The sequence below is a fragment of the Tamandua tetradactyla genome, chromosome 5, assembly GCF_023851605.1.
Source record: "Tamandua tetradactyla isolate mTamTet1 chromosome 5, mTamTet1.pri, whole genome shotgun sequence".
Classification (NCBI taxonomy): domain Eukaryota; kingdom Metazoa; phylum Chordata; class Mammalia; order Pilosa; family Myrmecophagidae; genus Tamandua; species Tamandua tetradactyla.
In genome coordinates, this window is record NC_135331.1 from 115,063,482 (window position 1) to 115,085,265 (window position 21,784).

The following is a 21,784-nucleotide window of genomic DNA, read 5'->3' on the forward strand; positions in this document are numbered from 1 at the left end:
TGCTGAATCAGTGTATTGATATTTCTTTTAGTCTCCAGTATCAAGAGCAGCTACAAGTAAAAACCTAAAATTGCGGAATTGTAACCCATCACAAACTCTGAAATCTGTTGTACAACTAATCGTTGCAATATGCTTTGAAATTTATAGTTTTTTCTATGTATGCTATTTTTTTACACAAAAAAAAGGTTGATTGTGAGGGGGTACAGGTAGTTCAGTGGTTAGAATGCCCGCCTTCCATTCAGGAGACCCAAGTTTGATTCCTAGCCCATGCACATACAAAAAGAGGTTGATTGTGATGATAAAATGCATGCTGTATGATATATCATGAACTGCTGCCTGTGCACTTTGGATGATTGTATGGTATGCGACTATATAATATGTATCAATAAAAATAATAATTTAAAACAATATAGTCAATATCATTGTTTACTCTTTTGTCTAATTTACTGTAGTCCTAACCAGATCAGCTTCATTAGTATCTCTAACTGAACTCTGATCTCTTTTTCAGTGTTTTTAACAGTTGCTGTATGGGGTAATGCCGACTTTTGTAGCTGCAGAACTCTAGCTCTGTGTCATGCAAATACCCAAAGTTCCATGGAATAACCAAATTATACACAAAGAGCTCAACATCTCAGAATTTTAAAAATAACAGTTACAACTCCAGAACAGATGGGGCTGCTGTATGAGTTTGTAATCTAGGAGCCTCCACAATAGGGCCCCACCTGACTGACAGCCTATGCTCTCTAGTTCAAGTCTGAGTTTGTTCATTATTGTTAGTCCATATAAATGAGACATTATAAATTTATCTTTTCTTTTCTGGTTTATTTCACTCAACTTACTGTCCTCAAGATTCATTCACTTCATTGCATGCTTCACAACTTCATTCCTTCTTGCAGGCACTCAACAGTATGTTGACTATGGTATGTAAACCACAGTTCTTCCGTTTCGTCCAGTCTTCAGTCAATGTACCCTTAGGTCACCTCCATCCATTGCAATTTCCAAACACTGCCACCACAAATACCACTGTGCAAATGTCTAAATGTGTCCCTCCTTTCACTTCCTACAAGCATACACCTAACTATGGGTTACAGGATCATACAGCAACACCAACCCTAGCCTCCTGTGAAATCACTACCATTCCCTCCAGAAGGGCTGTACCACTCTGTTTCCCTATTGTATTAGTTAGGGTTCTCTAGAGAAACAGAATCAACAGGGAACACTTGCAAATATAAAATTTATAAAAGTGTCTCATATGACCGGAGGAACACAGAGTCCAAAATCCACAGGGCAGGCTGTGAAGCCGACAACTCCAATGGATGGTCTGGATGAATTCTACAGGAGAGGCTCACCAGCCGAAGCAGGAATGGAACGTGTCTCCTCTGAGTCCTTTTTAAAAGGCTTCCAGTGATTAGATTAAGCATCCATCATTGTACCCCTTTTGCTGATTACAAATGGAATCAGCTGCGCATGCAGCTGATGTGCTCATGATCTAATCCTATGAAATGTCCTCATTGCAACAGACAGGCCAGCACTTGCCCAATCAGATAAATAGGTACCACAACTTGGCCAAGCTAACACATTTCCCTAACCATGACACCTACCAACAGTGAATAGGTACAGCTCTCTCTCCACGTTTTCTCCAGAACTTGTATATCTCTGTTCAGTTTTTAAAACTTTTATTCACACATCATACAATCCAACCAAAGTAAAATACCAATAGTTCCTGGTATAATCACATAGCCCCTTTAGCACCACACTCTACATGAGGATATTTCCATTTGTTCCACAAAGAATCCCATATCCCTCACCTATATACCCTGCTAGTGGACATGTAGCATTGACTTATTGTCTTTGTTACATTCAATGGAAGTACATTACAATGTTACTGTTAACTATAGACAGACCCTAGAAAGCATTCATGGTATTTTTTCCCAAATACCATGTGTGCCAGTTTGAATGTATTATGTGCCCCCAGAAAAGCAATGCTTTAATCCTGATTCAATCTTGCAGGGGCAGCCATTTTTTGTAGTCCTGATTCAACATTGTAAGTGAAAATTTATTAGAATATCCCCACAGAGATGTGGCATGCCCAAGTGTGAGTATGACCTTTTGATTAGATGGAAATGTGACTCTATGCATTCCAAGTGGACCTTGATTAATTTACTGGAGTTCTTTAAAAGAGGAAACATTTTGGTGAGACCCTAGAGCTGACAGAGCAGAAATGACAGAGCCAACAGAAACTACACAGCAGAGCTGACACACATGCTGATATGTAGAGAACAGAGACACAGATATTTGAAGATGTTTGGAGACCAGCAAATGATGCCATGAAATGTTAAGCAAGTCAGAACCTGGAGAGAGCGAATGGAAGACAAGAGATGAAAGCCAGCCCTGGAGAAGCAAAGTGAGGAACCCCACACAGACAGAGACTGAGAGCAGTGGAGCCTAGGAACGAGGACCAGCAGATACCTACACATGACTACTCACCTGACAAAGTTGTCCCTGACCCATCAACATTCTCTGAATTAAGGCATCTTTCACTGGATGCCTTAGTTTGGACATTTTTATAGGTTTTAGAAATATAAACTTGTAACTTATTAATTCCCCCTTTTAAAAGTCATTTCAGTTCTGGTATACCACATTCCAGCAGCTTGCAAACTAACACAGATTTTGGTACCAGGAGTGAGATGCTGCTGCAAATACCAATAATGTTGGAACAGCTTTTTAAATAGATGTATTGGGTTCTCTAGAGAAACAGAACCAGCAGGAGATATTTGTAAATATGAGATTATAAGGTGTCTCATGCAACCATTGGAATGGAAGAGTCCAAAATCTGTGGGGCAGGCTGTGAAGCTGGCAGCTCCAGTGAAGGGTCTGGACAAATTTCACAGGAGAGACTCACTGGCTGAAGAAGTAATGAAAAAGTCTCTCATCTCCCTTAAAAGCCTCCAGCTGACTGGATTATCTCATTGTGTGCAACATACCTTAGTTGATCTCAGATGTAATCAGTCACAGATGCAATCAACTCACTGATGACTTAATATGCTAGCCTTCCAGTCTGTCAATCAGCCACAAAATATCTTTGCACAATGATCAGGCCAGTGCTTGCCTCACCAGACAACTGGGTGTAATCACTTGGCCAAGTTGACACCAGAACATAACCATCACAATGGGTGAGAAGAAGATTCTGGAGGAGTTGTGAGGTCTTGATAGAGAAGATCAAGAATACTTTGAAGAGACTGCTGGTAGAAATGTAGACTCTAAAGACACCTCCAGTGAGGCTTTAGACAGAAATGATGAATGTGCCTTTGCAAATTAGAGGAAAGGTGTTCTTTGGGGATGAAAAGCAGAATTTGAGAATGATGAACTTAGATATTTAGCAGGAGAAATTTCCTAACTAAATGCAGAAAATGTACTCTGGCTGCTCCTCACAGTTTATAATAACACGCAAGAAGAAAGAGATAAATTGAGAAAAGGACTCTTGGATAGAAAGAAAACAGAAATCTGTGGTCTAGAAAGTTTCGGCTCCCAGAAAGTGAGACCTCAATGAATAGGGATCTATATGAAAATTTAACAAAATATGGAAGCTGCCACCCATTACGGGATAAGCAAGGATTCGAGATTGAGTTATCCAGAAAGGATCTGTGGAAAGTCCTATTATCTAATGGGTATAATACCAGTTATGATACATAGAAAGCCAACAAGAGTGTTAACGGGATCTTTATAGATGGATCTACTGCCTGTCTGGACTAAAATGGGCAGAAAGGGGACAAATTGAAAGAAAAATAACTTCAGAGGCAGAAACATGGAAGCTAAGGTATAAAGCCAAGAAAATCAGGCCAGGAGAACGAACCCACCAAAGCACTTGGAGAGGTTGTGTTTGCCCCACAGGCAGAGGGTGGTTTGTTCCAGAAGAGTTGTGCCCCAGGCTTTGGAGTGGGTGGAGCATATTCCTTGGGGATTGAGGAGAGCCTGGCTGCTACCCCATTGTTTTGGAGTTGAGAGTGTGCCTCATAGATGGCAGAGAGCCCAGGTGTGGCCCAGTGTCTAGAGAGGGTGGCACCAAGAAAAAGGTGGTCTCCCCAGTGTCCTCCAAGGTTGTAAACTCCACACCAGTGTCTCGAAAGAGCCAGGCCACTACATAGGATCTTGGAAAGGGTGGGGCTACTGCTTTCCCCAAGGAAAGATGACTCTCAGATTTTGAAATCCAATGGAGTTTGCCCTAGAGGTTTTCAGAAGTGTTTGGGTCCGGTGATCCCTGTGTTCCTTCTAATTTCTCCCTATGGAAAGGGGAATATGTATCTTATAACTGGCCCTTCTTTGTATGTTGGCTGGAGGTAACTTGTTCTGAGTTTTACAGGTCCACAGGCAGAGGAGAACATTTTGTCTTAGAACAGACCATGCCTATAACTGACTTTGGTGCGATTTTGTACTGGTTTTAAGTTTGTATTGTATTTGTATTGTTACCAAAATAGTTAATATTTGGTGATTTTGTGATGCAGTGAAAATATTTTGCATATGGAAAAAAACATGTCTTTTGGGAGGTTCAGAAGGTAGAATGTGCCACTTTTAAAGTTTTATGTACCCCCATAAAATCATGTTTTAATCCTGATTCAATCTTGTGAGGGCAGCCATTTCTTTTAATTCTGATCCAATATTTTAGGTGGAAATGTTTATTAAAATATCTCCATGGAGATGTAGCATGCCCAAGTGTGTGTATGACTTTTTGATTAGATGGAGGTGTGACTGCACCCATTCCAGGTGGGTCTTGATTAGTTTACTGGAATCCTTTAAAGAGGAAACATTTTGACGAGAGCTTAGAGCTGACACAGAAGAAATGATAGAACTGACAAATTTCAGAGCAGAGCTGACACAGATGCTGACACTTGGAGAACAGAGACAGATATTTGGAGATGTTTGGAGACCAGCAGACATTGCGATAAGATGTTAAGCAAGCCAGAACCTGGAGAGAGCCAAGGGAAACTAAGAGATGAAAGCCAACCCCAGAGAACCAAAGTGATTCTGTGTCCCCATAGGAACATAGGCTGAAAGCACGGAGCACAAGAACAAGGGATCAGCAGATGCCAGCCACATGACTACCCAGCTGACAGAGGTGTTCCTGACCCATCAACCTGAATTAGGTTATCTCTCCCTGGATTGCAGTTTGGACATTTTTATAGGCTTGAAACTATAAATTGTAACTTATTAAATTCCCTATTTTAAAAGCCACTCCAGTTCTGGTATATCACGTTCTGGCAGCTTGTAAACTAATAACCATCCCATTTGCAGCATCTTGCAATGTTGACATTCAGTTTGTTCTCCCTTAAGCAAAAACCTTCTTATATTTGTACCATCATTATTCACTATAGGCATCAGTAAGTTATACTGTCCCAGCCTTTATCCTTTATCTTTCTTTTTGGTTTCATACATATTCACAACCCTTCTTCCTCAACCATAATCACACTCAGCTTCCTTCAGTGTACTTACATTATTGTGCTACTATCAGATAGTATTGTGCTATCCATTTCTGGGTCTTTACAATCACTCCTGTTAAACATTCTGTACTTTGTCAGCATCAAATACCCAAGCTCTACCCTCTATTTCCTGATAACCTATGTTCTCAACTTTAACTCTCAAAGTTCACTCATTAATATTAGCTCATATTAGTAACACCAAACAGTATTTGTGCTTTCGTTTCTGGCTAATTTCACCCAGCAAAATGTCCTCAAGTTTCATCCACATTATTACATGCTTCCTGACATTATTCTGTCTTACAGCTTCATAATATTCTATCGTATGCATATACCACATTTTGTTTAACCACTCATCCATTGATGGACATTTGGGCTGGTCCCATCTCTTGCATATTGTGAATCCTGAATAATGCTGCTATAAACAGTTGAGTGTACAAGTCATCTCAACTGAGACTGAGCAGCATCTTCAACAAATGGTGCTTAGAGAACTGGATATCCATATCCAAAAGAATGAAAGAGGAACCCTATCTCATATCTTACACAAAAATCAACTCAAACTGAATCAAAGGCCTAAACATTAGAGCTAAGACTACAAAATGTTTAAAAGAAAATGTAGTGAAATATCTTAAGGATCTTGTGATAGGCGGTGGTTCCTAGACCTATACCCAAAGTGCAAGTAATGAAAGAAGAAGTAGATAATGGGAATCTCTTCAAAAATTTTTATGTACTTTTGTACATCAAAGGACTATGTCAGGATAGTATGCAATGGGAGACAATACTTAGAAACCACATATCAGATAATGGTTTAATATTCAGAATACATAAAGAGATCCTACAACTCAACAACAAAAAGACAAACAACCCAATTTAAAAATGGGTAAAATATACGGATAGACACTTTTCCAAAGAGGAAATACAAATGGCTCAAAACCATATGAAGAGATGCTCAACATCACTGGCTGTTAGGGAAATGCAAATCAAAACCACATGAGCGGGTGGGCCACAGTGGCTCAGCAGGCAAGAATGCTTGCCTGCTATGCCAGAGGACCCGGGTTCGATTCCCGGTGCCTGCCCATGTTTAAAAAAAAAACACGAGACATCTCAAACCTACTAGAATGGCCGTTATCAAAAAAAAAACAGAAAACAAGAAGTGCTGGAGAGGATATAGAGAAAGAGGCACACTTAGTCACTGTTGGTAGGAATGCAGAATGGTATGGAACTGCTCTGGAAGGCAATTTGGGTAGTTCCTTAGGAAGTTAAATAGAGAATTACCATATGATCCAGCAATCCATCATTAGGTATACATTCATAGGAACTGAAGGCAAGGACACAATCAGCATTTGTTTTAATAGCAGGCAATAATCTGCTATTAACAGATGTGTCCTCAGTCACCTGACCCCTGGCCCTCACCCAGAAAGCACAACATCCTCACGCTTCAGGGACAGCATCTATGAGGACTACAAATCTAAACCTATTTTCTAACTTAGGTCCCATATATTTAAATATCTTTTTTCCTATTTCTTCATACAACAAACCCTCCATTACCATCAGGCAAATTGTGTCATGTCACGTTCCTTAAATAGGCCATGCTCACTCCCATTTCAAGTGTTTTCTCATAACATACCTTTTCTCATAACAAACTTACAGAAACTTGGCCTAAAAAAAATAAAAAACACCTTTAAGTGCAAGAAAGAAACAGGGTAGAGGGGAGAAGAAATAGCTCTGAATTTGAAAAGCAAATATGCCTACAGGTAAGCCCACAAGCCTAAGGGTTAAAGAACAACTGAAAAGAGTCTCCACTCAACTAGTACAAAACAGTATTTAGACTGTATATGCACATCTGTTCTAAATGGGCCTGTTGTCTACTCCGATAGGTTCCCTTCCTGGCCTCACTGGGTTTTAAATATTCTAAGCATCACTCCTTATAAAAACTTACAAAAAAGAATGATTCACTCAACATTATGCAATGTTCGTTAAGTGCCAAGAATAAATCATGTCAAATCAACCTCATACCTTCTTTAATAGAAGTACTAGGCTGTCAACAAGAGAATACTGTGCTTATGATATTTCAAAAAGGCAAACAGAAAAAGGTAAGCTGAAACACAAAGCTAATTAAATGATGCCTGAAGTCAGCCTGCTACAAGGTTTCTAGTAACATGTCTTGGAGTTCTGACAGTTGCACCATCTGATTAATTGTTTTGTACTTTAAGTAAGGGCACTGAAAACTTGCAAATCAAATTTCCAGACATTCTAACTGATAGAATAAAAGATCTTAGGTTAAAAAAGATCTCAACTGAACAATAATGTGCCAACATCAATAAGAAAAAATAATCAAAAGAAACACATGAAAGTTTTGGGATCTAAAATCTGGATTGTACAGTGCTAAATAGGAATAAGCTGACATAACAGCAGAACTGAATAGACTAAAAGGTTTTAGCTTATGGTAAACTGAGGTTATTAGTGGGAACTGGCTGCCAACAATTAGTTTGTACTTGGGATACACTGAAAAAGGAACAGTGCTACACGCAGTGGTCAGAGAGTCATCAAAACTGAACAAGTCAAGGAAAGGCTGTAACCCCAAACCATCTCAAAAGAGAAGCCATTTTTTAGCATGAAGCTCCACTTGGGTCATCATGTTAGCTTCCTTCAAGTATTGGCAAGACTGTCCTGTGGGAAAAAAAAATCAGGCTTGTCCCTGTCATTCCCAGAGTACCAAATCAAGATCAAAGCATAGAAACTCCAGGGAAAAAAAGCTTTCAGTGTAATTTAAGAAGAGAGTTTCCCATCATGTTTACTAAAGCTGCCAGAAGGTAACAGACCAAAAATGGGTTGGCTGTTTTTTCTTTTTTTCTTTTTTCGGTATGAGCAGGCTCCAGGAATTGAACCCAGTTCTCCGGCATGGTAGGCAAGAATTCTGCCATTGAGTCACCATTGCCACTGCCCAATTGGTTGGCTTTTACAGTGGGGGGTTATTAACTTACAATTTACAGTTCTTAGGCCATGAAAATATCCAACTCAAGACATCAACAGGATGATACCTGGACTCTGAAGATAGACCACCAGCATCTGGGACACCTCTGAAATGGGTTGGCTTTTACATTGGGGATTTATTAACTTACAATTTACAGTTCTTAGGCCATGAAAATGTCCAATTCAAGGCATCGACAGGATGATACCTGGACTCTGAAGATAGACCACCAGCATCTGGGACACCTCTGTCACATGGGAAGACACATGGCCAGAGTCTGCTGGCCCATCACTCCTGAGTTTCATTGCTTTCAGCTTCTGGTTCCAGTGACTTCCTCTCTGAGCTTCTATGGATCTTCTTTTAGGTTCTCCATGCCTTTTCTCTGTAAGCTTCTCTTAATTTCATTTCTCCGCTTCTCTGGGGCTTCTCTGAGCTTTCTGTGGGTTCTGTGGTCCTCTTCCAGCTTCTCCAGGGCTTTTCTCTAGACTCTTTCAATATCTCATATAAAGGACTCCATTAAACAGATTAAGACCTACCCTGAGGAACTCAGTTGAAACAGCCTAATCAAAAGGTCCCACCCACAATGGGTCTACACCCACAGGAATGGATTAAAAGAACATGGCCTTTTCTGGGGTACATAACAGCTTCAAACCACCACAAGAGGTGTCTGGCATTGGATGATGTCCTCACTAGAGATGCTGCAGGGATGGATTATGACATCAACTAGTATTGGGGTAAAAGAGAGCATTTTGTAACATACTGTCCACACTTACTATTTATATTGACCAGAGGGTATTCCCTATGTGTCCAAACTGAACCACACTTCAAGGGTCTAATTCAAGCCTCAGGTACTCCGTGAAGCAAGTCATGATAAAACCAGACATTTTCAACAACATTTACAGTATCAGACCTTTTGGAGCTTAATAGTATGCAGTCTTATGTAGACCACTGAAAATTGTAATTGAAATAGTCCATCTCCCAACTATATCAAAAGCAGCCTGGCCAGAGCTTGCCTTGAACTCACACTTGGTCTTCTCACAGCACCTTGAAACATGCTAGGTATCCAGTAGCCACTGAAATGAAACCTGCTATCTCACTGCTTCTCTTGGTTTAAATATACTGCATATTCAGTGTTTTCACAGTTACCAACATCTCCTTGCTGTAAAAGTGATGAAATAAACAGTACTGGCCTCCTTGAGAGTTTGCATCTCCCACTTGATGTCTCAAAATTCCTGTATTTTTCCATTTAAAACTTCCAAACTCCCTAATGAAAGCAATGGTTACACAAACTAAAACCCATTCTTGCAGCAGCTTTTCAATGTAAGAACATTATGTCTTTATCCTTTCCCCTTTTGCATTAGAATATAGCAACCAATGGCTCTGAGAACACAAGAATCCCAAAAGAAGTAAAAACTTTGAAGGACAAAAAGCTGAACTTTAAATCCTCTCTGGAGAAACAGAGAGAAGCAGAGTCTTAGTACTCTAGAAAAGCAGGGCTACATCTCCACTTCATTGCAATTTGGAAAGATTTTTGGTTTATGTAAGTGGATTCCTTAGGTATACTCTATAGGGTAAAACAGGTTGGTCTTGCCTAAGGACTGGCAGTAAAAACAAAGAAAGGAAGAGAAAAAAAACTCCTCTTCAGCTAACTTTATGATAAATGTTTATCTTTGAGTTGATTCCGACAGTACATAAAGTGAGAAGCATGCACACATTTTTAAATTTAAGTCATTAGTATTAAATAAAGTTATGCAAAGGTAAAATTATACTGTTTCTCTAATCTTACTTAGGTTGCTTTACACCCAAAGATCAAAAATATGGCAGATTACTAGAAGGGAAATTTGGAATTCAACTTGGCAATCACATCCAAAATGATGTAGAAATTTTTAAAATGCACCAACTCATTGAATTACTCAAGTTTAGCATTTAATAATGTAATAAGTCTGGCCAAAAAGTATCCAAAGTGAAATAAACTATCCAGTTAAAAATTAGAAATATTTGGAGGCACAGCTCTGGAAACAGAGGTGCACAAATTGCTCTAACTATCCTATATAGGTAACTGGCCAGACATTTAACCAATTTAGAATGAATCAGAGATCAGAAATATTCAAACTTTTTTTCCAATGTTCTCAGATGTGTAATCTAAAAATAATTTACTCTGATTTTCCTGGTGCCTCCACAACTTACCTTTGTCAAGCTTCAGTCAATTCAATTCATCATGTTGGATTTTTGTCTGCTTAGTAGATTATATGCTTAGCTTATATACTGTGCAGAAATTACCAATGTATATTTTATACAGACTCCATTGCACTTAAGGAGAGCACAGATTCAACCACAGACTCCAATTATAAACTTTCAGATTAGTAGATCTGAGGGCGATCAATGTATGAACACAACCATAACCACTTCCTCAAAGTACTTCATCAAAGCCTCAGTGGATTGGAGTCAAGAGCTTTGTTCTAAGACAACCAACCCTGATATCAAGAGTATCTATGGAGAAAGCTGTCCTCTTGAGTGTGAGTCCTTGAGAACAGGCATCATATATTATTCACTGCTGTAACCACAGCACCAAGTCTATTCTATAGAAAGGGCTAAATAAGTATTTGTTGAATGGATGAATTAATGCATATCCTATGTAGATGCACCTAAACAGAACTGCAGTGGCATGAAAGTGATGGGGAGGGCACATGGAGGTTGAAATCTGAGCCATCACTACTTGCCAAGTAGGTACCCTGGTAGAGAGAGGGCTATATCTGCCCAGAAAAAAAGAGGGCTGTCTTCTCATCTCCACAAAGACACCATATGGGCTATCTATAGCCCTGAACAAAAAAATTTCTACAACTACTAAGTCCAGGAGCTCATGACAATCCACCTGCAACTACAAGGAAGACTGGGAAGATACCCTCAACTTCACCTAACCACATCAGGGACTTTTGAGACTGTGCCAAATGGCAGGGGTTGACTGCTTCACAAACTCCAGAATTAACACTTGTAGTCACAAGGAATTACTCTAAAAAGCCTCTGTTAGAGTTACCAGCACATTAGTAGCTTCAAGAGCACCTCTCCTTTGAATCTTCATTTTTTTTCTCTCCCTAGCACAACATGGACAATGGCTAAAATCTGGATTTGCTTCTTCTCCATGCCCTAATTGTATGGAGGGTACGTGCATCCAAAAAAAGTAACATACCTTCAGAAATGTGGCTATCCAAATCATCCAATCACAAGTGTGAAAAAAATGTACAAGTAGGAAGAAAAATACTTATGTGGTGGTTTAAAGCTGTATGTCTGTACATAACCCCCCAAAAACATGTTCTGAAAGTTAATCCATTTCTGTGGGCATAAACCCATTATAAATGGAAACTTTTGATGAAGCTACATCAGTTAAAGTGTGTCCCACCTCTTTCGGGATGGGTCTTAATCCTATTACTGGAGTCCTTTGTAAATAGAATGAATATGGGGGGGGGGGGAGAGAGAGAGAGAGAGAAAGCCATGGAAGCAAGAAGCTGCAAGTAGGGAAACCCAGAAGGGAAAGGGGAGAACAGCAAATACTGCCATGTGCCTTATTATGTCACAGAGAGAGCCAAGGATCATAGGCAGTCCGTCATCAGGAAGAAAGCATCAGCTTTGTGATTCCTTGATTTGTACAATTTCCTAGACTCTAACTATGCTGGTTTGAAAGGATTTATGTACTCTAGAAAAGCCATGTTTTAATCCTAATCAATCTTGTGGGAGCAACAGTTTCTTCTAATGCCCATTCAGTACTATAGGTTGGAAAGACAATTACACTATCTCTATGGAGATGTGACTCAATCAACTGTGAGTATTAAACTTGATTTTAACGGTAGACATGGGTAGACATGTCTCTACCCATTCTATGTGTATCTTGATTAGTTTACTGGAATCCTATAAAAGAGGAGACATTTGGAGAGCATTCCTATTTTTGAGAATGAGGAGAGAGACGCAGAACCATAACAGAAAGATGAGAGAACCACAGAGTCCACCACCCAGAGACCTTTGGTGATGAAGAAGGAAAACACCTCCCAGGGAGCTTCAAGAAGCAAGAGGCCTAGAGAGAAAGCTAGCAGATGCTGCCACATTCACCATGTGCCCCTCCAACTGAGAAAGAAACACTGAATGTCATCAGCCTTCTTAGAGGTATCTGTTGGGGACAAGAGGCTAGCCTAAGATGGCGACTGGGCTAACATGGCCACCCTGGCTGATGCAACAGCACCTACTTAGTACAACAAGGTTCTTCACGGAAATAGGTTCCCGCCGGGACCTTCCCGCCGGCGCGAATTCCCCACCAATTATCTAACCAGTCTTTCCCGCCGGCGCGAACTCCCTCCTATCATAATGCCCTACATACCCTACTCCCTCCCCAAGCCGGTATATATACACCTGGCTTGGTTAATAAAATTTGCAGCTTGATCAGAATCCTGTCTTGCTGTCCTTCTTGCGTCTCTCTGTCCCATCGCCATTCTTCCCTCAGCAGGTGGCGGACCCCGTTGACTGTCCTGCGGGTCAGGACAGGTATCTTTCCCTGGATGCCTTAGATTGGATATTTCTAGAGACTCGTTTCAATTTGGACAATTTCACAGCCTGAGAGCTGTAAACCAGCAACTTATTAAATTCCCCTTTTTAAAAGCCATTCCATTTCTGGTATATGACATTCTGGCAGCTAGCAAACTAGAACACTAACCATAAGTGAATAAATTCCCATTGTTTAAACCAAATCATTTCATGGTATTTTGCTTTGAGCAGCCTAAAAAGCTAAAATGCTAATGCTAACTAATTTGAGCTAAGTTTGAGTAGTTTATCTTAAGGCATAAGGCTTTATGTACATAATGTCATTTAACCTTCATTGCCACACTAGGAAATAGATTCTATGATCTCCACTTGACAGATGAGCAAATTAAGCTTAAAAAGGTTACATACTGTACACAAGATCACATAGGTGGGAAGTATCAGGGCTAAGACTTCACAACACCCGTGACCTTAGCTATTATCTTATACAGCTACATGTATTACACATAAAACATTCTGCTGGTATGGGAGAATTAAACTGATTATCCTTTTTTTTTTTAATTTCCAGTGTCATTTTAGCCAGAGTTTATGATCTATAACTAGTGTGTCTGGTATTTAAAAGTACATCTGGTACAATAAGTACTTTCTAAATTACAGAAAAGTGAAGTAATCACATTATGATGGTCATTACCTCTCATTTGTATGGGAATTCAAAACTATAATTTCAAATGTCTCCATTTACGAAGCATATACTTATGTATTCACTTGTACATTATATAAGTAATACATGCATATTAAAAAAACAAAACAAAGACAAGCAGGAAAAAAATACTTACCATCCCACCACTAAATGCACTATTAATATTTTGATAAAATATATAATATAGAGCTCAAAAATACAATTTGATTACCCATTTAAACATGATTTCCTTTCCAAAACCATAATTTAGAATTAAAGAAATTTGTTTTCAAGCATTGGAAAGACCAATGAAAAGATTTTGGATAATTCCCAAATGGATGTCAAAGAAATATTTGTTTAGGTATCACAAAAAGTAAGCTTAAATTTTTCTTGAAACAAAAATATCCATTATTTCATTATTCATCATTCATAGTAACATTCATCTTCAATAAATATTCAGTAAGCATGTTGACAAGAATTTTAGGAATTAATGAATTCCATATTTTTCATACTAATTTCCTCAAAGATGCAGTACTTCACATTCACTTAAACTCTATATAAAGATGATCTAAGACAATTTTTCACAGGTTGCCTGATGGCCTCTAAAGGAGCTTTCAACCAAGGAAAAGAAAAATCCATAAACAGCAAAATGAAAGAAGAAAATACAACCATATCCTCCCAGATATCCATTCATGCAGGCTTTTCTAAGCTCCCAGTTTGCAGCAAAGTTGGTAGCTAGGCTGGGAAGAGAAAACAGTTCCCATTTCCTCATCCAGGGATCTTCTTGTAATTGATGACAGGGTCCATTAGTTAGTACCTGGCACATTCAAATGTTAGTATAGAAATAACACATAACTAGATTATAGGTACCTACTTGATTATACTATTCACTGATATGCTTGCTATACAGGAGTTTGACTAAGGTTCCATGTGCCTCTGCTCACTTCCCATCATTTCTGCAGCCCACCTTCCCTCTTCATCCCTGTTCCCTCCCTGTGGGGACCCAAGAAGGAACTCTACCTGTACCACTCCAGTTAAGACGCACATCCATGTCATTCTTGCTCCCTGAAGTTTATATGTCACCTTCTCTCCTTTCAGACTATGTCCCAGAGGTGCTAGCTAAAATGTGGTTTGGAGAAAGAGAAAAGTGAAGGAATTGTAAAATGATCAAAAGACAGATTGCAGAAGAGAAAGGGGATTTTCTACAGGGAGGCAGTAGAGAGTTGCTTGCATTCTAGGATCTTGGGTATTTATTTAATTTCTCTACAATGTCTTTCTCTGGGAAAATCTTTCTACATCTTGCCAAAACATGACCGAAAATCATATTTGACCCTTTCTAAAGACTGATACACATTATTATGTCAAATGAGAATCAAAAACATTGGGAAGAAAATGAAACATTATTTTATGCTTTTGATCCTTGTAAATCTAAATCAGAACTATTGGGTGGCCACGGTGGCTCAGCAGGCAAGAATGCTCACCTGCCATACCAGAGGACCCAGGTTCGATCCCTGGTGCCTGCCCATGTAAAAATAAATCAGAACTATTTTTGCTCTATATACTTTTTTCAATTCAAGATATTTAGAAATGTTATTTTTATTTTATTAAAGGGAGTTTTCCATTTAATAAAAGAACACCACCAATTGATTAATGGACTCATTAAACTGAACTTTCCAAATTTTTCTCTGAATCCTCAGAACCTAGGATAGCCAACCTCTTGATAGACAATAACTATTTGATGAATGGTAGGACACATAGAAGCAATGTTCCTTCCTCTTTTATCTTTACTGTTCTATCTCATTCTGAGTACTACTGGAAAGCACATATCTAGATACACCCTTTAGAAGAAATCAACCACTTTCTTCCTAATGAAGTAGCAAGAGACACATACCAAAAGGTTTAAATCACTGAGTCACCTATGAGTTTCAAACTTGCCATAAAAATGAGATACATGTTTTCAGTGTTTTTTGTGGGTTTTGTATGTTGTATGGTGGGCTCACATTTCTTTTTTTCATGTGAGTATTCCACTATCGCAGCAACATTTGTGGACTTTGTTTGGTTGGTTGGTTTTTGTTTGCTTGCTTGTTTGATTTTTGGGGGAAGTTCATGAATGAGGAATGGAACCCAGGTCTCCCGCATGGCAGACAAGAATTCTACCACTGAACTACCCTCACACCCCCTCCGTGTTTGTTTCTATTTACCCATGTTATATAATAAAAGTAAAATAAAATGCTAAATTTTCAAACAACATTTTTAGAACAAACTTTCTTTAAAACTCAAACTTCACTGGAACTTTTTATTTTGGATAAGAAAGGCAATTTTCTTGGTCCATAATCTTTTCTTCTTGACACCAATAACTGTTAATAGTTAATGGGTAACATAACACTACAATCAGGGCTAAATTGACCTAGATCAAAACAAGACAAGTCAAAGCAAAACTAACTAAACACTGAATCAAACACAAGCAACTGGCATGATTCCCAGAAGGTCACCATACTTGGACTTGAGAAAACTGTCAACGTTTCCTGAAATTTTCAAAGATATCTGTCTCTGAGTTTTTCATTAGTAAAAACCAAAATGCCAAAGGCACAACAAAGAGAAAAATTAAATTGAATCTTTTGAAGAGACAAACCATATGTAGGAAAAATATGCATACTTTTCACAAATTTTAGCTATAGATTTTTTTTAACTGGCATTAAGAACATATTGTTTGTAGTGGTTTTTCATTAAGAAAATCTTTTTGTTGTTGCTGTTAGGAAGTAGAATTTCTGGAAAGAAAATGTTGATACCTATAGCCAAACTGTCATCTAAATATGTTAAATCAATTTATGTTCTCGCTAACATAAAGTGTATGTCTTACAGAATGTCTGTAATCCCGCAAACCCTTACCAACATGAGGTTTTGTGCTTTTTTAAAATTCCATATCAATCTGTTGGATTAAAAAATAAAATTTCTTAATTGCCTTTATTTTATTACTAATGAGATTGAACATCTTTTCTACACTTGTAGGCCATTTGGACTCTTTCATTTATGATCCCCTATTTCACAAGTTTTGTCCATTTTTTCCCTTTGGGGCGTTTATCTTTTTTTATCGATTTTAAAGTGCACTATATATTATGTATACTTTTTGTCATGAGTTGCTAAGGAAATTTTTTAAATAAATAATCCTGGAATCAAACTGGGATAAATGGAACTGGTGGATCCATAGTATTCCTGTAAAGATTGCATGCTGCTTTGTTAACTGATTTTTCAGAAGGCAAGGCAGTTGAATGAAAAACATGCACAGAAAGCACACCTGAATTGTAACTCAGGGCCTCCACTAGCTATCACATGAGCTCTTAGCCAAGATTGATGTCTCCAAGACTCTGATTCCTCACTTTTATTAGACAAGCTCTAATACCCCTTACCAGTCTAAAAATTCCATGAGTACACAGGAATTTCAAGGATACAGTTAATGTGTAAACATGTTATGGGGTCTCTCTTTATAAATGAAATGATTACTCCTTTTCACAATAAATTAACCAAACCGATGAATATGTTGTTCAAAGCACAGTGTTCTTTACCAAGAAGTACTTCACTTATTCTTGAACCAAATGCCTCATTAACTACAACAGGAAGACCATGAAATGAACATTTATATTAATAACTAAAATTACTATTTCCTTTTTAGGATCCAAGTTTTGAGGTGAAAACAGAAATAGAATGTCCCCTTAAATCATTTGTTAATGCCCAGCCTAAAATAATAGCAAAAGCTGACTAAGCATTTACTATGAACCAGGCACTGTTCTAAGAACTTTACATAAGTTAACTCATTTAATCCTCACAACAGTCCCACTGAGATATGTGCTAGCACCTCTATTTTACAGATGAGGAAACAAAAGCAAAAAGAGGCTATATAATTTTTCCAAAGTCAAACTAGTAAGTGGTAGAGCCGGGACTCAACACTAATGAGACTGACTACAGAGTACATGTTGCTAACCAGGAGTCTAGGCAGAATGCTGGGGAATTCGGTCTCCATGGCTAATTCTCTTCTTGTGAGATTGGACCACCTGCCAGACATAAACATTTCAACTTTGTTTCTCACAAGAAAGATGATAAATTAAGCTAAATAATGACTATTGCATGCTGAAATATATAATCCAAAGATAATAAATAACAAAATACAATGAATACATGTATCCATTTCCTGTTTTCCTCAAGAGTTGAAAGATTGGCCTTAATAGCAAAACCATGCAATTTGGAGCAAACAGGACACTCAAATGGTCCGAAATGAATGTCAGGTAACTCTCATCAAATTCTTTCTAAATGAGCCAGATTATACAAACCAAGTACAATTAAGCTTACTTCCTTATAATTACCTCTGCTCTAGACATTATACTTCTCCACAGAGAATCAAAAAGTCACTGTGGAACATCACAATATTGATGATTCAGTTCCTAATTGGTCACTCAGTGCAAACTGTACTGCCACATCCTATCACTCTGAATTGCCACATCCCAGATTCTCTTAGTTGTTCACTTAAATTATCCAAAATAGGTAATTTGATTACTGAGATTTGGCATTCTGGTTCCATAAGCCTTCATTTTCCCCAAAAAGGGAGAAGTGTCTCTGACCTTCCTTTTTCACCTCGCTCAGCTACTCCTCATTTCATAATGAGGCAGTAGGGATCCCTACTTACATTTAATTTAATAACTTTATATTGTAATTTTAAAAGCATCCTAATGGGGACCTGAGTTTTTGAATGGAGAAGTTACTGCAATGTTTGTAGTGTATATGCTGGAAGTTGTATTATGTTTAGTCTTCTTGAAGTCACATAGCGGTAATAGGCTGGGTATATCCCCTTGAATTTAAAGATGCAAGATTCTACATTAGAATTCTAATATCTAACTTATCACTAAAATTAAGGAAAATCAGGCCTAATTTCCGAGTACAGAATTATTTGGCATCCTTTTTGCAATTAATATCATATTTTTTCACTAGAACTATTTGATCTTAAGAGGATCATCCAGATCAGTTAAAAATCAAATAATGTGAAAGGAATTGCCGCTTGTGTGTGACTGGAACCATTTTGAAATCATTGCAGCTAAGGAGGAAAAAGACTTCTTAAATGACCTCATCTACCTCTTTTGCCAGTTTAGACTTGTCCTTGCTTTATGTCCTCATTTTGCTTTCTCTTATATTGTCTTGAACAAGCCTTGATGTAACTGGATAAGGTTTCATTTTATTCTCTCTCAAAACATAATAAATAGCAGATAGTTCTTCAAACTGGTTCTCTTGGAGGCCACACCATGCCAGTTTTAGATGTTCTGTCACCATTTGAATTTTCTTTTATAAGGAATGCTATCCTAGAGAGCCAGATTTTAAGCCTATTTAACTATGAACATCAATAGATAATAACCTCCACCAGAAGGGAAAATCCCTTCACCATAGACAGTGACAAGATAAAGACTATGCTGCTGATTTGAACCTAATCTACTAAAAAATTTCTTCGGATGTCCCATATAAAACTAAGAACTGCCATACGAAGATAATTTGATTTATGCACATACTGGTAAAAAAGAAAAACTGTAAATTCTAAGAGTGTGGTTAGTATGTAATGGTAAAAAAGAAAAACTGTAAATTCTAAGAGTGTGGTTGGTATGTAAACAAAAACCTGTTCATGTATCAACACTTTTTTTTATATTTTAAGATGTCTGGGGATTAGGTTTTTTTTTTATTTTGCATGTATGCAGAATCTCACATAAACATTGCATGCAGCTAATAATCTAATTTATTAAGTGCCAGATACTTTAGAAGCATTATTTTGTTTCATTCTCACAGCACTGAGAACTATGAGGTAAGGATTATTTCTAGAGTCTCCATTTTACAGAAGAGGAAAGTGAGGTTCAGAGAACTTATGCAATCATCCAAGAGAACAAAGCAAGCAGAACAGTAGAGTTTTGAACAAGGTTTGCTTTAGGTCAAGGCTCCTATCCTTAATCATTACCTATATCCCCCCACACACCCACCCAGTTCTCTGAACCAAGCTTCATACCTGCCTCTTAACAAGTTTATATACCTCAATCTGAAAATGGCAAAGGAAATAGCAGCTTGGAAAATAAATATTCTTTATACAAAATCTTGGTACAGTTAACAGTGTTCATTGCAACACAAATGTGACTAGAGTTATACCTATTCTAGATATTTTTATCTGTTGTCAGATTTTCTAGTCCATTTAAGCCCCTTTGCAATGTCATTCCATTTCTGTACTAATGGTTTCGGAATAGCTGGATTGCTTTTAGCCAAAATTTTGAAATCTTAGATCTCTATTAAGAGAAAAAAAAATAGAAGTCCACTCCGGATAATCCAGAGAGCAGCAATAATGAATTCCTTCTTACTCCAGGAAACTGGCCTGAATCCCTTAAATCTCCAGTTGCTTAACAACAACAAAAGAATACTGCATACAAATCCTGTAATCCACAGGGATGACAGAGAAAATCCAGGATCATCTCATATGGTGCCAAAGATTTGACAGCTAGAACGCTCATATGTACACTTCTCTCTTGGTTTCATATCACCTTTTATAAAAATAAAAAAAAAAGAAAAAATTCCTATTCTCTACTAAAGTATGCAAATTTTGCTATGTAAAAATTATTCAGACATGGCTAAGTCTCTACCACTTGTACTTTCCAAGTAAAATTTTTTACTACAGGCAAAATCCTATTGATCAATGTCTAAGACTTTCTAAAAAATCATGTTTCCTCCTCCCTCTGAATTTGCAAGTTCTAATCCCAAAATTTCTAATTTCAGTAGGCACTAGTATTACCTGGATGGCTCCTTAAACACTGATGGCTGCCCCCCTACCTCACTGCTGCTGATTCAATAGGTCTAAGATGGAGCTGGGGGCTAAATTTTGCCTTTCAAACAAGCTCCCAGGTGAAGCTGATGCTGTTGGCCAAAGGCCACACTTTGAGAACCGCTGCCGTCACCCACTGGTTCCCAAACTAGGCTGTATATTGGAATCACCTGTGACAAGGTTTTTAAATTGTTGGTGCCCAAGACTCACTCCCAGAGAGTCTGTTTAATTGCCTTGGGGAACTGTTCAAGCATTGAATTTTTTTTTAAAGCTCCCAGGGTGATTTCACTGTGTGGAGAAACCTCTGGTCTACCAGAAACTTCTGGTCTACCCTACCCTCCCGCAGCCCCACCGCCCTGAGCTCTCAGCGTCAAGCTCCAGGGCGCGCCACGTGTGGACACTGGAAACCCTTCCAAGCAGATGGAGGGAGAGGAGGATGAGTTTAGGGGAGCAACCACCGCACATAAGCCATTCTCAGAGGTAGAAACTGGAGCCCAGCAAACCTCCCAAGATTCGTCAACACAAAATAACCTTGCAAGTCAAGCCCAGACGTCCCTGCCGCCAGCCTGGGCGCGGGGATTGACAGATGGTTCACCAACCTCCTTAGCACGGGATGAACAATGCACCCCCGGGGCACCCAAACGCCAAATTGCCGCCCTCAGAGGTCCAGCCCCAGAGTCCCCCTAGATATCGCTCTGAGAGGGAAAGGGGAGAGAACGGTGTCATCTTACCTGGTGCAGCGTCCGGGGTCGGGGTTGCCCTAGCAGCCAGCTGCGGGTTCTGCGAGGGTAACGTGGGTGTCTCGGACAGTGACGCGCCTCAGCCGGGTCGAAACCTGGGCTGAAACGGGTTTGCTGCGCTCCGCCCAGAGTCGCGTCTCCCAGCAGGGGCCACTGCGGAGCGCGCGGCTCTGCAACTCGTTCTCAGCCCCCTGGAGGCGGAGCCCGGGAGATAAGGTTCGCACTCCCCACCCGCCCCCTTTCCGGGGAGGGAGGACAGAGGGTAGGTTTTGGATCTGGATCTTGAACTGCGAACTGCTAGGGTGACCTTGATAGAAGCATTCTCAGTTCAAATCCTGCTAGGTCGAGAAAATGCACGATTGGGGATTTAAAATGTGGGTGAAGAAGGATGAAAGAAACTTGACGAATGAGGGACTACGCGGAACACAGGAAAGAGAAAGGCAACTCAGAGGCTGAAAAGGCAAGCACTAAAGGAGGCTAAGACCAGAGGGTCAAAGCCTTTCTCCCTGTAACTGTGAGAACCACTCCTTCCAGGCGCCAGTCACCCTGGTCCGCCCAACAGCT

At 39.1% G+C, this 21,784-nt stretch overlaps 1 protein-coding gene across 1 annotated transcript in view; it reads right to left on the reverse strand.

Moving 5' to 3' along the window:
* The window catches only part of COL21A1 (collagen type XXI alpha 1 chain), a 202,356-nt gene extending 180,999 nt beyond the window's left edge, over window positions 1-21,357 (reverse strand). The window contains exon 1 of the mRNA XM_077162122.1: window positions 21,212-21,357. The gene's annotated coding sequence lies outside the window, so the exon portion shown is untranslated. The remainder of the gene's footprint in view (window positions 1-21,211) is intronic.
* Window positions 21,358-21,784: the final 427 nt, after the last annotated feature.